The sequence below is a fragment of the Cyprinus carpio genome, chromosome A4 (genome assembly GCF_018340385.1).
Source record: "Cyprinus carpio isolate SPL01 chromosome A4, ASM1834038v1, whole genome shotgun sequence".
Classification (NCBI taxonomy): domain Eukaryota; kingdom Metazoa; phylum Chordata; class Actinopteri; order Cypriniformes; family Cyprinidae; genus Cyprinus; species Cyprinus carpio.
In genome coordinates, this window is record NC_056575.1 from 24,235,209 (window position 1) to 24,247,956 (window position 12,748).

The window sequence follows — 12,748 nt, forward strand, 5'->3', positions numbered from 1 at the left end:
GGAATAGGAGCCCTCCGTGGGCTAAACTCGGGAGCCCTCCATGGTCAACACTTGGGAACTGCAGCTCAATCTTGATGCTGGTCTGGGTCTAGAGCCATCTTTTGACTTTGGTCAGAGGATAGAGCTGATACTAGCTCTGGAGCTGGAGCCAACACTGGAGTGAGCTCTGGAGCTCTAGCCGTCACTGGAACGAGCACTTTGGAGTTCTCTCGGGCAAAGAAGAGGTGAGTTATGGTGTTATTTCTGATATTGATGCGAGCTCTCGGGTTGGGTATTTGGTGGGGTTGTGGTAGGGGTTGATTTTTGGTTTGCGGGCCCGACTTCGTAGCAGCCGGCGGGCTTGACAACGGTGCGGCCAGCGGGCCTGGATCGGGAACGGCCGGAGGGCTGGTTCTGGCTCGGCCCGGAAACTCTCCAGATACCGGAGGATCCCTTCCCTCCTGCTTAGTCCCGTGGTGTCTGGGAGGTCCACGGGGCGATGTGATTGGCCCCTTGGAAGAACAGCGAATTGATGGTGGCGTCATCCAATGCTGTAGCTGCGGCGAGCTTACAGAACTCCCCTGAATACTTAACGAAGGAGAGATCCAGGCGAGCTAGGGTGGTGAAATATGCGGCAGTTTCCATGCCGCGGGGGAAAAACAGGAAAACAAAACACTTTTCAAAAAACAGAAACAAAAACTGGGGAGAAAGGGCATCTCTTACTTCTTTGTTTAAGTCCAGAATTGAAAGACAGACACAGAGTCAGACAGTAACACTGTTGACATACATACAAGCCTTGTTGCAATATACAAGGAAAAATGATTACAGACTTATAGAAGAGACAGTGTTTGTGTGTGAGACAGGGATATGTGTTTTACAGCTCTGAGAATCATTAATCATATTTAAGTGAATGAAATAATATTTTCATGGTGGTGATTATGACATAATATCTGGTTTAATTGATTAATGTGATCATGATAGATAGAGCAATTCTTTAAATATCAACAACCACAAATCTTTCTTAACTTTGTAGATTAATGTCTTCATTGTAAAAACACTTGTTTTTATTCTTTGTTAAACAAGACCCTAAATTTTAATTAAAATCACTTTTAAAGAGCTTCAAAATTCATATTAATAAAAAAGACAACAAATACAACTGTTACAATAATGAAAAGTGTAAATTACAACGTTCCATATTATATTTACAATGGTTTACTCAACTGTTCACAGAGATGTCCATTGTCTGCATGAATTTCAATGCCATCAGGAATGACAACCAGTCCTAATGAGTTCAGAGAATTCTGACACTCAAAAATAAGCTATATATCTTTATATATAATTCAAACATCAATGACAATGTGTTTATTTAGAATTCTGTTTGATGCTTATAATCTGGGAAAACACACAAACACTCATTCACTGACATTTGATCTGAATTAGTAAATTAATCCACACAGATGAACAAATCTAATCATTAATTTATATGTGTATAAAAAAGAAATCTCTGCTTGACTGAATGCTAAAATAAATCTGAGAGAGAATCACTTTGTTTTAGCCTATACTCACATACATGTCAGCTGTAAAAAAATTAATTAATTTTAGGGTAATACTAAAGTGTCATGAGATGAAACATGATATAAATGATATGTTTAAATGACATTGTATTCAATGAATTCAATTTAAATTTTGTTGTATTTATAACATAATAAATAAGAGTTATGTTTGATGATTGATTGAGTAATACATTGTGCCTCATTCTTTTTGTGTTTCATCAATTTAGATTTAGAGGTGATGACACTGTGCCATGTGTTCCAGTAATAAATGTGTGTATGAAAGAAATAGCCAGTCAAACCTTGACCATGAATCATACCCACAAATCTGCGTATACACTGGAACAAAATGGTGACAAATTATTTGGTTTTATTCATCAAAAAATGCATTTAATATTGCTAAATTCACAAAAAATAAATGAATTTATACCAACAAAATCATTTGTTTTGGGTTAAATCAGATAGAAACAACTCCCCAGAGCTAAATTAAAAGTGTTTGTTTGTTTTCAAGACATTAATACCTTTTAGTAAAATATTATTATTATTATTATTATTATTATTATTATTATTATTATTATTATACTTGGTACATTGCTTATGTTTTATTCTATAGCAACACAATGAGTAAACCATTTACTGTAATACATTTCTGATCATTACTTTATGGAAGTGCTAGAAAAGGCTTGGATGCTAGTGTACTAGAAAAAAACTAGAACAGACTGCAACACAGGACCACAGTGAGTGTGATCCAAACAATTAATCAACAAGTGATGCTTAATTAGCCGATAAAGGACTCTTACTGATGTGAAAGTTACATTTCTATCAAAAATGGGATTTTGTTGTAGTCTAGGAAGAGTGTCATGTGAAAAAAATGATCAGGATGAGCCCAGAGGTGAAGAAGATAGGCAATGTCCCATGTTGAGGATATAAAGACCAGTTTTTTGGAATATATATATATATATATATATATATATATATATATATATATATATATATATATATATATATATATATATATATATATATTATTATTATTATTATTATTATTATTATTGAAGAAATCAATACAGAGCTCACACCAGCCTGGAATGAAGGACAGTGTTAAAAGAGAAACTCTCCCTGGAGGAGTCTAGGAGACCTCATGGGGTCCACTACTCATCAACTAGCACTGACAAAAAGGCAAGAGGTGTCAACTTGATGTCTCAAAGGATGTGGAAGGAAATCTCATAATGTGCCACAATGTATTAAACCATTTCCAAGGTTCACTGGAGATTAATGTGCATAAAGAATACAGACAAACACAAATGCATAAATCTGTGATCTATTGTATAGTCTATCCTCTGATGTTTGTTTGTTTGTTTGTTTCTTTTTCTTTTTTCTTTCTTTCTTTCTTTCTTTCTTTCTTTCTTTCTTTCTTTCTTTCTTTCTTTCTTTCTTTCTTTCTTTCTTTTTTGCATTAGTATCCAGAAAGACAAAAATACAATATATGCAATCTTTAAATCTTTGCAAATTTTAAATTGTTTTAAAATATAGATAACGTTTGAGGCAATTGCAGTTATTCTGTCATTTAGTTTGATATGTACAGTAGTCAAAATGACACAAAAAGAGGTCATTTAAACAACTGTGATATAACTTTAGATAACTGATGTAAGCCACAAGAACAAAATATATGAAACATAAACATGTAATAACTGTTTTATAAACAGAGAGGTTTTAATGAATCTAAATATTTTATTATAATGTGGAATATATAAAGTTATGACCAGTTCTGAAATACTCCTGTATAAGGTAATGATACTTAGTGATACAGTCAACTGCTTAGTCACCTTTTAGTTCATACTGTGTAATTCCAGAGCTATATTTGGATTATACAGAAGAGAAAAAAAAAAAAAAATTACTGACTTAATGACTTAAAATTGGTTTAAAGATGTAATACAATATTAGGTTGAAAGTTATTCATGCTTCCAAAACGTTTCTCTTTTTTTTTTTTTTTACAATAACATTTAGTATATAATACAGCTATGATGTTTTGTAAAAAGGTGAAAAGGTGTAGCATTGTTTGCAACAACAATAATCATAATAATTGGACTATAAAAATGACACTCTCTCCTGGCTGAAAATTAAGCCAGAGGTTGTTATTGTTTTAAATTATTGACTTAATTTTAGTGCAGTTTCAGATTAATTGTGGAGCCCTAAAAAGCATTTTTATTTGAGTTTTATTTGATTTTGCTAATATTTCCTAGGAGTTATATTAAACCTTTAAACCTGAAAATCTAGATTTTTCCTCTGCCCTCTCATTGATTCAATTTTGCTCTTCCCGTCAGTGAACATCAAACAGAAGCTTTGCTCAGGAGGTCTGCCCACACCCTGCAGCCACTCTTGATCTTTGTCTGAGCGTGCGTGTTTGACAACTTACAAATGAACCTGACCTCTTCCTCTCTAGACCCAGTGTCTCTCTCTCACACCCTGCAGTGATGCAGAGCCACGGCGTCTGTCATCATAAGAGCCTCTTCTCGCTCTCTCACCCCACGGATCACATATCGACCCGCTTCTACACAAGGCAGGGAGCGTGGCCTCTGTATTTCCCCTGGAGTCTGACTTTTGACCTTTCCACTTCCTCTCTGCATGGCGGGAAACAGAGGCTGGATAGGATCTTCTTAATAGGATACTTTGTACCCATTCATAAAACAGGATACTGAAAGATCCTATTGAAACAGACAGTGTTACCTGCCTAAGGTTCTCTCTCTCTCTCTCTCTCTCTCTCTAAAAGTTTTAAGGAGTCGAATGTTATTTGGAAGTACAGCAGTTGAATTTAACTAGTGACTCCAATAAAAAAATAATAATAATAAAAAAACACTGAAAGATAATTAAAATTTTGATGTGGATATTCTGATAATTTTAAATTGCCATGCATGTAAGGGCAAACATTAAGATATTGTATGTTAGAAGAAGACTATCATGACTATCATTGCCAGTGGCAAAAATTTAACTTTTTATAAGAAATACAGTAATATTTGCTCTCTGAAAATTGTTTATAACCCTAATTAGGTAAAAGGCTTCATGAATTTTTTGAAAATTGTAAGAAACGTCTCGGTTACGTATGTAACCCTTGTTACCTGAAGGAGGGAAACGGAGATGTCACATCAGGGATGACCGACAAATTGGGATCTCACCAGAGAGACCAATCCACTTTGAGTGTAACTAAACGAGCCAAACCACATTGGCATGTGATTATTGCATCCAGCTGCCGCTGATCATAGCGTGAGTATTAGAGGTGCACCTCATTCATTCATGCTTCCGCTGAGGAGTCGAGCTGGTGACCTGGCAGCTCAGCAGTGGTACATCAAATGTGGCGATGGGATGACGTCTCCGTTCCCTCCTTCAGGGAACGAGGGTTAAATACGTAACTGAGACGTTCCCTTTCATTTTGTCACTCTCGAAGTCACGTCAGTGATGACCGACGAATTGGGATCCCTACCAACACGCCACAGGTGCTGCCCCCTCCAGTGCTCTGTGTAGGCATCCTGATCCTTCCTATAAGGCAGACGATAGACAACCGGGCTCTACACAGAGAAGGTCAGCTACAGTTGTTCGTCTGAAGCTGTTAGTAGGACTTGGATAACACTGGGAAAGCGTGCCCTTCCATTCGGAAGAGGACACACTGCAGAATCACCTCCTCCCAGAAGGGGTTAAGTGACATTTACTCATGTGGAGTAACCCCGAGGGGCCATACTGCACATTGAAAGTCTCTGAGATGGCTCATGGCTGCATCATTTAGAGACGGCAGAACATAGTATGCCAGGGCAAGCACGGCCATAGTAGGTGTACAGTGGAAATACAAATATGGGATGCCGACTGGGTCACTCATATGGACACTAGCCTAACACCAGATTTCAGGAATTCATTGGCTGAAAGGCCTGGTGCCGGACGCTCAGGAGTGCTAGAGCAGTCTGCCCGGTCAGTGGACTCTCTGGAGAACTAGGCATCCAGGACACCACAAACCGACTCTGAACAGGGCCTCTCAGTTCCACTACCTGTTTTAGGTGAGAAGACAAGAGGAAACCGGTTCAACACACAGATTATAGAACCTAGCGAACTTGTTAGGAGTCGGCCAGCCCGCAGCTCTACAAATGTCTGCTACCGAGGCACCACGAGCCAGTGCCCAGGATGATACGACACCCCTAGTGGAGTGAGCACACAGCCTGAGTGGGCAGGACACACTCTGTGCTTCATAGGCCAAGGTGGTGGTATCCACTTTCCAGTGGCCATCCTCTGCTTGGAGAAAGCCTTTCCCTTCTGCTGTTCACCATAATAGACAAAGAGCTTTTCTGAGGTCCTAAAGCTCTGAGTTATATCCACGTACTGTCGCAGTGCGTGTACAGGACAGAGCAAAGCTAGGGCTGGGTCAGCCTCCTCCAGGGGCAGCACTTGCAGGTTCACCACCTGGTCCCTGAAGGGAGTGGTAGGAACCTTGGGCACGTAGCCGGGCCGGGGACTCAGTGTTGCACTGGAATCAGCCGGCCCAAACTGAAGACACAATTCGCTGACCAAAAAAGCCTGCAGATCACCCACCCTCTTGATCGAGGCCAATGCTGTCAGGAGCAGGGTTTTCATAGAAAGGAACTTCAACTCAACTGACTGCAAAGGCTCGAAGGTGGCAGTTTGTAGGGCTTTTAGCACCAATGCCAAATCCCAAGAGGGCAGGGAGGAATGCCTAGAAGGATTTAACCTTCTGGCCCCCCTAAGAAACCTGACGACCAGATCATGCTTCCCCACCGACCTCCCCTCTATGGGGTCATGATGGGCCGAAATAGCAGAAACATAAACTTAAGGGTGGAGGGGGGCAGCTTAGAACTTCCGCATCCCATCCAGGGACCACACATGGAGTTTCCACAGGTCTGGACCCAGGTGCCAAAGGGTGCCCCGTCTCTGAGAAAGCAGATCCTTCCTCAGAGAAATCAGCCATATTATAACTTACCTATAAGGCCCTTAATGGTTTAGCTCCTGCATACCTAACTAGTCTTCTACCACACTACAATCCATCACGCACCCTAAGGTCACAAACTCTGGACTTTTGTTAGTACCTAGAATAGCAAAGTCCTTTGAAGGACATCCAGAGGGAATTGACATCCTGTGGTAACTAGGATTTACACAAGCTTCGGTCTGGATCCAGAACATCTGAGAAGAGATGATGCCAATCCCTCAGAGGACTTCAGATGATGCCAACCCTAAAACAACATACAAAACTAAAAAATTTTGCTATAAGTTTGATTGCATCATATAATAATTGTCGTTAATAGTGTTCATTGTCTGTTTGATTACATCTTTAATTGATTTTTCCATACATTGCTACCATATGTACATAAACTGACAGTCACCACTGATAAGCTACTACTAAATATTGTAGAAACTTAATTTTCTGTAAAGTTGCTTTGCAACGATTTGTATCATAAAAAGTGGTAAACAAATAAACTTGAATTCAATAAACTTATTGAATCTTTTTGAATCTTGTACAGTGTCTGTGTGAGCAGACTCACTAGGGGGAATGCATATTTGCGCTGGCCCCAGTGCGTCCATGCCGAGCATTGCCTTGGTTAGGAAGTAAAACCACTATTTGGTCTTTTACTTGCATTTCTGAATTTATCAGGATTTAGTTTGAATTTTAGTCTATCTCCGTGTTTAATCTGACTTCAATTTCATATGATCATTAAATTTAGGCAATGTTTCTAGTTAAAAACTGATCACAAATATTGATTGTTTATTAATTAAGATATTTGATTATCCTGGACTCACTATACTCTCAATTATATGTTCACTGGGGACCTGATGTCTCTTTTAAGTCTCACGCTAGCTTCACGTGGATCTTACGATCACAAACTGATGTTAGTCAGAGGGTGTACGTGGACTAATACCTGTTTTGCCTGCAGCCTACTGCTTACTAATGACAAAAAGTGTAGTTCACTTAATCCTTTTCCGTACAACTTGTTAATACCAGTGATAGACAGAAATCAGTAGGTCTCCGATGACGTGCCTACTGCTCCTATCATTCTCGAGCCTTCAGTTTGACCTATCCTGGCCGTAAATCTGTGCTAACAAAAGCCTCCTCACAGTTTACTAGTCATAATAATTTCAGGAGAGTTCAGAATACATCAAATATAACATTTTATTATCAGTCAGGTAAAATTGTATCATAATGAAACAATTAGAGGCCAATATAGAAAAGATAATGCAATTGTGAATCACATTGTAGCCGGTGGCAACCCACTCCTGTACATAGACACTGTAGCCATCTGGGAAAACAGCCAAGAGTTCCACGCAGGAGACAAACAAATTTAACATCACACATGTAACAGTTATCCTAATTTAAGACACACGGTCTAAAATGCATAGCAAAGCACTCTGTTTTAGAGAATAAACTTAACTAGCTTATGTGCGCATGTAGTAGCACAAACAACTATATAGTGTACAGTGTGTAGCACAAACAACTATACAGTGTGCACATAAGCTAGTTAAGTCTGCACGAAGATGATTTTCTGTTCTTGCATGTGCGACCATGACCACCGCTGCTGTGTCGTAACACCCGCATTCTCTGGCTCTCTGCTTTACAACCCCGAAGTAGAGAGCAGTATTGATGCAATACCGTTCGGCTCCAAAGCAAAAGAATGAATGAATGCAGTGCACCTGCTGCCTCTTATACTCATGGTGTGATCAGCGGCAGCTGGATGCAAGGGTGCAAATGCCATCAATGTGTATTGGCTCATTTAATTTAACTCTAAGTAGATTGGTCTCTCTGGTGAAATCCCAATTCGTTGGTCATCACTGATGTGACGTTGAGAGTGATCGACTGTAAGGGAACTACCTACTAAGTTTCATAGCTAACTGCTAGCAAGCTTGGTACGATGCATTGTTGAAGAAATCAACTAGCTGCTGTAGTCACGACTGTTACCTGAAACGATATTGCCATAAATGATTCTTTCAACTACATTGGTTAATGATGTCACACAGGTGGTAGAGTAATAACTCATTTTAATCAATCAGTTTAAGATCGAATTAATGCTTTTTATTTTATTTATTTTTTTGCTATAAATTATGGACATGGCATCTGAGGTCTAATTCTCTCTTTATTTCCAGATTCAGTCATTGTCTGTTTCTTACATAATTGAGCATGTACGCACATGTGCCCTCTTCAAAAATGGAACTTTAAATCTCTTGACAAAGTAAAAGACATAGATGAAATTTGTATATATTAAAAATGAAAGATATAGAGGGCACTAAATGTCAGCTTGCTTATTTTGCTAATTATAAAAGCTGATTTTAGTCCTTTACACATAAAAGTTATTACTAGCTTTAAATTCAGCAACACTCTTAGCTCTGAGACACCAAATAGAGATGTCTGACAGGTTACTAGGGTGTCTGCAGAAACACTAAATCTATAGTAGATAGATATTGGATGTTGAATATATCAGATGGTAAAAATTGGTCTCTATGTAGGCGGTTGGAGAAGAGAGGGTTAAAGAAAAAAGAAAAGAAAAAAGATGCATTTGAGACATCAGCTGATAAGGAAAATGTTTCAGAGACAGAGAAAGTTATTACATTTTGATGAAAGATTATGAAACTTTTTGGAATACAAAAAGACTATGAATGTGTATTAAAGTAAATAGGTTGCATTTTGATTTCATGAGCGTATAAGAACGTGATTCACATGTCTAAGCGGACACCACATTGTTTTAACATTTGAATAGTTACTGAACCAACTTTACACAATGCAGTATAAATATTTATATTGGTGTTACATATTAAACAGAATGTTCTGTGTGTGCAAACAAAAGGGAAAAAAATGCCAATGTGGCCAGGTTATGACCCTCAAGAAATCAAAGCTGGTTTAAAAGACTGCAATAATCTTTTTCTGAAACAATTTATTGGCACAGAGTTGGTCAGGAGGAATGTACTTTATTTAAAGTTTTAAATAACTTTAAATTATGACTCTGCATGTTAAACCATTTGGGGTTTAAACCTACAAAGTTTTGGTTAGCACTCAGCCCAGAACTTTGACCATTAAGATTCACAAACCGAAAAGGAAATCAAACCTTAATTTCCATTTGTCATTCTAATATTTGTTCTATCAGAATAATGATTCCCAAATAACCCAGCATATGTATATAAAGAATGTAGGTCTGATGGTAAATACAATTACCATATGTGCTTTATCAAACCTTTTTTTCTTTTTCTTTTTTTTCTGTTGGGCTGAGCATATGGCACAGTCCGAATGAAATGAGTGCTAATTAAAACTGGCCATGTACATACTCAACATTTTTTTTTTTTTTTTTCTGGATAAACATCCTTTGTTGGTCCTAAAAAGCATTACAGTTCTGAGGGGTTGTTTGAACCTTAGTTCTTAGTTGCTAGGTTGTAGAGGATGCAGCACACTACTGTCAGTTAGCATACTTTACTAGGATTATACAGCTTCAGTACAAAACTGCGTTGCAGGCACCTAAATGGGCTATTTAAAATGCTGAAAGTGAGCTTGACTGGCACATCTGGATATATGCCAAGTTGTTTTGCTCTTTTCCATTATTTGATGAAAAACTGCTGCCATGATCAATAGAAAATGTACACAAACATCTCTTTTAAATTAAATGAACTGCTTGGTTTCTGTGGGCGGTAATAGTGCAAAATTAATTGTAGCTTGCAAATAGCACAATAGTGTTTTGTGAATAAAAGGCAATCTACAATGAGCCTAATTTACATACAAAGGAGACGTGTTTGTGCTGAAGAATTACTTAATTTAAAGGCTCAGCGTGCAATGCTACTTCAGCACTGATAGCGTCTGGTAAACTGAGTTGCAGGTTGCCAGTGAATAAGCTGCAGTTTTCCCACTGAAATACCACACACAAATAAGTAAGCACTGATAAGTAAATTTACACACACACACGCACACACGCACACACACACACACACACACACACGCACACACGCACACACACACACACACACTCACACACACACACACACACACACACACACAAACAGCTAATAAAATGGAAAACGTCATATTAATAAGTCAAAACAGCAATTAACGAGTGATAAATAGTTGCAATTAAATAAATTTAATTCTATTATAACAATGCTTTACATGGTTTCTTTAGATGAACTGTTCATGCAAACAAATTAATCTGAGCCTAAATCTAAAAATCCTTGAAAAAAAAAAAAAAAAAAAAACTGCTGACCAACTGTTACATGACTGGGACATGTAGCTAGCAGCTTATACACCTATTTCCTTAGGTGGTATATGAAAATGCAAACATTTTACAATATATTTTTTAACCCCTCAACGAACAGGATCAAACAAAATCGCTCAGCAGATGATGAATGATGAGCAATATTATTATTATAATATTATATTAGTGAAAGTACACTAAATACACATTTTAAAAATAGAAAGCATCCCATTTATATCACTGAGTCAAAAACAAAGTGTCTGCAAACAAATTACTCTAAAGCTAAAATTAATTTGACTTCCCTAAGGTATTTGAAAAAGAGTTTCTTATGTAAATAAATAAATGAAAGCCTTTTGGAAAATAATAATAATAACAATAACTTGCTACTGAAAAAGTTACACCTGAAAACACCTGACCTACTGTCACAGTAGCCTCACCACCACTTTTAGTTAGTTACTCCTGCACACTGATTTCCTCAGATGGTATGTGAAAAAAAAAGTGCAAAAATTTGACCAATGAATTGTGTTGAAATTCCCTCTTCAGTAAACAACATCAAATAAAAGCGCTTAGCAGATAATGAGTAATCTTATTTAAAAATGAGCTGCACTACAGCGGATGGCTTTGGCAACCAGAGGAAGAACTGAGGAAAACAGCTGTGGAGGAGCCCAAAGGTTTGCCCGCACTATTCTCTCCTTTGCCAGAGATTCACCCACTCATCCACAACATCTGTCCATCCTACACCAGGCTCCAGCAACCTTCTGGAATCGTGGCACCATGCATCTGCACTCTCCCTGTTCTGCCATAACATGACAAGGGTTTAGCCACTGAAGGACCTGTCAAAGCTGACAAAAGTCCTGCAATGCTACAGTGTGCGGAGACATGATGCGATTATTTAATTAAAGCAATTAAAGTTTAACATGTAGCATTTCTCTGGATCTTCAGTGTCAACAACTCATTATATCTCAGGATTCATCATTATTCTCTTTATTTATTTAGAATAAACAACATGAAGATATCATAGAAATCAAAAGCTTTAGTAATGATAGAAGTATTATGTTTAGAGTCAAGCAAATAAATCACTGATTCAGTAATAGACCAGTGTGGGGGTAAAATGGCACAACGCCTTTGTAAGAGATTGTACCGACAACTATAAATTAGTGGAAATTTTGTAGTCAAAATTTCTGTCTGTCCCAAAATAATACTGATTATTTTGCAAACTTATATCATTATGTACTATTATATTTACATTGTTCTTCAAGCTGCATATCCAGAGCAACATGGTAGTTCAAAATCTATTTTTTGTGAATGAATCAGTGTTTAAGAACAATCAATCATGAACTATTTGGAGTCTCTAAAATTGCAAATCGGTTGAGTAAATGATTCAAATATTCACTTCCGCAAAACTGGGGCTCAAAAAGAACATCTTGCCTGAAGTCTAGCTGTGTCTGTATACCCTGTGTTCACTTGTTTACCTCACAGCCTTTACAATAAGATTTGGTAACACTTTGGTTTAGGGAACACTATTCACTGTTAACTAGTTGCTTATTAGCTTTAGCATATTGGCTGTTTATTAGTATAAAAAGTTATAAAGCACATATCAGTGCATTATTCTGCATGACCATATTAAGATCCCTTAACCCTACCACATACCTAAACATTAACTACACTAAATGCATTAACAATATTACTTGATATCAATAAGCAGCAAATTAGGAGTTTATTGAGGAAAAGCTGATATTACATGATTAAAAATGTAATCTATGTTTCAGGCTTATTTTTATCAGTTTCAGGGATGGTTTAATTACTGCTTGAATTTCAATGAATTTCATAATTCAAATATGGGTAAAATACCTGTGAGGAATCTATATATACGGTGAATTGTGCATTTTTTTTTTTTTTTTTTTTTTTTTTTTTTTTTTTTTATTGAGTGTAGGGAGCTATTTTCAATCTATAGGCTGATCAGTGATCTGAGGGTTTGATCTCTGGATATTTTAAATTTCT